The sequence below is a fragment of the Bombus affinis genome, unplaced genomic scaffold, assembly GCF_024516045.1.
Source record: "Bombus affinis isolate iyBomAffi1 unplaced genomic scaffold, iyBomAffi1.2 ctg00001002.1, whole genome shotgun sequence".
In the NCBI taxonomy this organism is placed as follows: domain Eukaryota; kingdom Metazoa; phylum Arthropoda; class Insecta; order Hymenoptera; family Apidae; genus Bombus; species Bombus affinis.
In genome coordinates this window covers 7,491-12,500 of record NW_026109492.1, presented here as the reverse complement: position 1 = coordinate 12,500, position 5,010 = coordinate 7,491, and positions in this window count along the sequence as shown.

Sequence of the window (5,010 nt, the reverse complement as noted above, 5' to 3'; positions counted from 1 at the left end):
TTTTTTTAAAAAATTTTTTTCCACCGGACCTAGCTGACTGGGACGTTGGAACTTTGAAATTTCTCTCGTCCAGGTACGAAAAGGCCGAACGTTCCTTTCGAAATAATTCCTCAAAAAGCGTTACGAGGTATGGAAATTTTTATAGAAATCGTTATTGTTCGACGCCGTCTAGCCGAACGTAACGGTTTCTTTTTATTTTTTTTTTAAATTTTTTCCACCGGACCTAGCTGACTGGGACGTTGGCACTTTGAATTGTTTCGCACTGCTCCAAAAGTGCCGAAAGTACCGAAAGTTCCTTTCGCATTAATTCCATAATAAGCGTTATAAGGTACGTATATTCTGGCATAAATCGATATATTCTAATTAAATACATCGGGATTAAGCGTTAATTTTGTTCTTGAAACGTTCTAAAAAGTTTCGAATTGCACATTGGGACATGGAAAAATTTCCGTATCGAACACGTTTTTTCGAGTTATCTCGCTTAAAAGTGTTACAAGGTAGGAATATTTTTGCATAAATGGACGTATCTCGACGTTTTACGTCGGGATTAAGCGTTTATTTGGTCGGTGGAACGTTTTCTAGAAACGGAACTATGCGACGGGACGTTGGGACTTTGAAGAAGTTCGGCCGGTGCGAAAAGACCGAAAAGGTTTTTTCGAGTTATCTCGCTTAAAAGTGTTACAAGGTAGGAATATATTTGCATAAATGGACGTATCTCGACGGTTTACGTCGGGATTAAGCGTTTATTTGGTCGCTGGAACGTTTTCTAGAAACGGAACTATGCGACGGGACGTTGGGACTTTGAAGAAGTTCGGCCGGTGCGAAAAGACCGAAAAGGTTTTTTCGAGTTATCTCGCTTAAAAGTGTTACAAGGTAGGAATATTTTTGCATAAATGGACGTATCTCGACGTTTTACGTCGGGATTAAGCGTTTATTTGGTCGGTGGAACGTTTTCTAGAAACGGAACTATGCGACGGGACGTTGGGACTTTGAAGAAGTTCGGCCGGTGCGAAAAGACCGAAAAGGTTTTTTCGAGTTATCTCGCTTAAAAGTGTTACAAGGTAGGAATATATTTGCATAAATGGACGTATCTCGACGTTTTACGTCGGGATTAAGCGTTTATTTGGTCGCTGGAACGTTTTCTAGAAACGGAACTATGCGACGGGACGTTGGGACTTTGAAGAAGTTCGGCCGGTGCGAAAAGACCGAAAAGGTTTTTTCGAGTTATCTCGCTTAAAAGTGTTACAAGGTAGGAATATTTTTGCATAAATGGACGTATCTCGACGTTTTACGTCGGGATTAAGCGTTTATTTGGTCGCTGGAACGTTTTCTAGAAACGGAACTATGCGACGGGACGTTGGGACTTTGAAGAAGTTCGGCCGGTGCGAAAAGACCGAAAAGGTTTTTTCGAGTTATCTCGCTTAAAAGTGTTACAAGGTAGGAATATATTTGCATAAATGGACGTATCTCGACGTTTTACGTCGGGATTAAGCGTTTATTTGGTCGCTGGAACGTTTTCTAGAAACGGAACTATGCGACGGGACGTTGGGACTTTGAAGAAGTTCGGCCGGTGCGAAAGGACCGAAAAGGTTTTTTCGAGTTATCTCGCTTAAAAGTGTTACAAGGTAGGAATATTTTTGCATAAATGGACGTATCTCGACGTTTTACGTCGGGATTAAGCGTTTATTTGGTCGCTGGAACGTTTTCTAGAAACGGAACTATGCGACGGGACGTTGGGACTTTGAAGAAGTTCGGCCGGTGCGAAAAGACCGAAAAGGTTTTTTCGAGTTATCTCGCTTAAAAGTGTTACAAGGTAGGAATATATTTGCATAAATGGACGTATCTCGACGTTTTACGTCGGGATTAAGCGTTTATTTGGTCGCTGGAACGTTTTCTAGAAACGGAACTATGCGACGGGACGTTGGGACTTTGAAGAAGTTCGGCCGGTGCGAAAAGACCGAAAAGGTTTTTTCGAGTTATCTCGCTTAAAAGTGTTACAAGGTAGGAATATTTTTGCATAAATGGACGTATCTCGACGTTTTACGTCGGGATTAAGCGTTTATTTGGTCGGTGGAACGTTTTCTAGAAACGGAACTATGCGACGGGACGTTGGGACTTTGAAGAAGTTCGGCCGGTGCGAAAAGACCGAAAAGGTTTTTTCGAGTTATCTCGCTTAAAAGTGTTACAAGGTAGGAATATATTTGCATAAATGGACGTATCTCGACGTTTTACGTCGGGATTAAGCGTTTATTTGGTCGCTGGAACGTTTTCTAGAAACGGAACTATGCGACGGGACGTTGGGACTTTGAAGAAGTTCGGCCGGTGCGAAAAGACCGAAAAGGTTTTTTCGAGTTATCTCGCTTAAAAGTGTTACAAGGTAGGAATATATTTGCATAAATGGACGTATCTCGACGTTTTACGTCGGGATTAAGCGTTTATTTGGTCGCTGGAACGTTTTCTAGAAACGGAACTATGCGACGGGACGTTGGGACTTTGAAGAAGTTCGGCCGGTGCGAAAAGACCGAAAAGGTTTTTTCGAGTTATCTCGCTTAAAAGTGTTACAAGGTAGGAATATTTTTGCATAAATGGACGTATCTCGACGTTTTACGTCGGGATTAAGCGTTTATTTGGTCGCTGGAACGTTTTCTAGAAACGGAACTATGCGACGGGACGTTGGGACTTTGAAGAAGTTCGGCCGGTGCGAAAAGACCGAAAAGGTTTTTTCGAGTTATCTCGCTTAAAAGTGTTACAAGGTAGGAATATATTTGCATAAATGGACGTATCTCGACGTTTTACGTCGGGATTAAGCGTTTATTTGGTCGCTGGAACGTTTTCTAGAAACGGAACTATGCGACGGGACGTTGGGACTTTGAAGAAGTTCGGCCGGTGCGAAAAGACCGAAAAGGTTTTTTCGAGTTATCTCGCTTAAAAGTGTTACAAGGTAGGAATATATTTGCATAAATGGACGTATCTCGACGTTTTACGTCGGGATTAAGCGTTTATTTGGTCGCTGGAACGTTTTCTAGAAACGGAACTATGCGACGGGACGTTGGGACTTTGAAGAAGTTCGGCCGGTGCGAAAAGACCGAAAAGGTTTTTTCGAGTTATCTCGCTTAAAAGTGTTACAAGGTAGGAATATATTTGCATAAATGGACGTATCTCGACGTTTTACGTCGGGATTAAGCGTTTATTTGGTCGCTGGAACGTTTTCTAGAAACGGAACTATGCGACGGGACGTTGGGACTTTGAAGAAGTTCGGCCGGTGCGAAAAGACCGAAAAGGTTTTTTCGAGTTATCTCGCTTAAAAGTGTTACAAGGTAGGAATATTTTTGCATAAATCGACGTATCTCGACGTTTTACGTCGGGATTAAGCGTTTATGTCGTCCCCAAGACCTTCTACAAAGTTTCGATTTTTTCGTTGGGACTTTGAAAAATTTCCGTATCGAACACGTTTTTTCGAGTTATCTCGCTTAAAAGTGTTACAAGGTAGGAATATTTTTGCATAAATGGACGTATCTCGACGTTTTACGTCGGGATTAAGCGTTTATTTGGTCGCTGGAACGTTTTCTAGAAACGGAACTATGCGACGGGACGTTGGGACTTTGAAGAAGTTCGGCCGGTGCGAAAGGACCGAAAAGGTTTTTTCGAGTTATCTCGCTTAAAAGTGTTACAAGGTAGGAATATTTTTGCATAAATGGACGTATCTCGACGTTTTACGTCGGGATTAAGCGTTTATTTGGTCGCTGGAACGTTTTCTAGAAACGGAACTATGCGACGGGACGTTGGGACTTTGAAGAAGTTCGGCCGGTGCGAAAAGACCGAAAAGGTTTTTTTCGAGTTATCTCGCTTAAAAGTGTTACAAGGTAGGAATATATTTGCATAAATGGACGTATCTCGACGTTTTACGTCGGGATTAAGCGTTTATTTGGTCGCTGGAACGTTTTCTAGAAACGGAACTATGCGACGGGACGTTGGGACTTTGAAGAAGTTCGGCCGGTGCGAAAAGACCGAAAAGGTTTTTTCGAGTTATCTCGCTTAAAAGTGTTACAAGGTAGGAATATTTTTGCATAAATGGACGTATCTCGACGTTTTACGTCGGGATTAAGCGTTTATTTGGTCGGTGGAACGTTTTCTAGAAACGGAACTATGCGACGGGACGTTGGGACTTTGAAGAAGTTCGGCCGGTGCGAAAAGACCGAAAAGGTTTTTTCGAGTTATCTCGCTTAAAAGTGTTACAAGGTAGGAATATATTTGCATAAATGGACGTATCTCGACGTTTTACGTCGGGATTAAGCGTTTATTTGGTCGCTGGAACGTTTTCTAGAAACGGAACTATGCGACGGGACGTTGGGACTTTGAAGAAGTTCGGCCGGTGCGAAAAGACCGAAAAGGTTTTTTTCGAGTTATCTCGCTTAAAAGTGTTACAAGGTAGGAATATATTTGCATAAATGGACGTATCTCGACGTTTTACGTCGGGATTAAGCGTTTATTTGGTCGCTGGAACGTTTTCTAGAAACGGAACTATGCGACGGGACGTTGGGACTTTGAAGAAGTTCGGCCGGTGCGAAAAGACCGAAAAGGTTTTTTCGAGTTATCTCGCTTAAAAGTGTTACAAGGTAGGAATATTTTTGCATAAATGGACGTATCTCGACGTTTTACGTCGGGATTAAGCGTTTATTTGGTCGCTGGAACGTTTTCTAGAAACGGAACTATGCGACGGGACGTTGGGACTTTGAAGAAGTTCGGCCGGTGCGAAAAGACCGAAAAGGTTTTTTTCGAGTTATCTCGCTTAAAAGTGTTACAAGGTAGGAATATATTTGCATAAATGGACGTATCTCGACGTTTTACGTCGGGATTAAGCGTTTATTTGGTCGCTGGAACGTTTTCTAGAAACGGAACTATGCGACGGGACGTTGGGACTTTGAAGAAGTTCGGCCGGTGCGAAAAGACCGAAAAGGTTTTTTTCGAGTTATCTCGCTTAAAAGTGTTACAAGGTAGGAATATATTTGC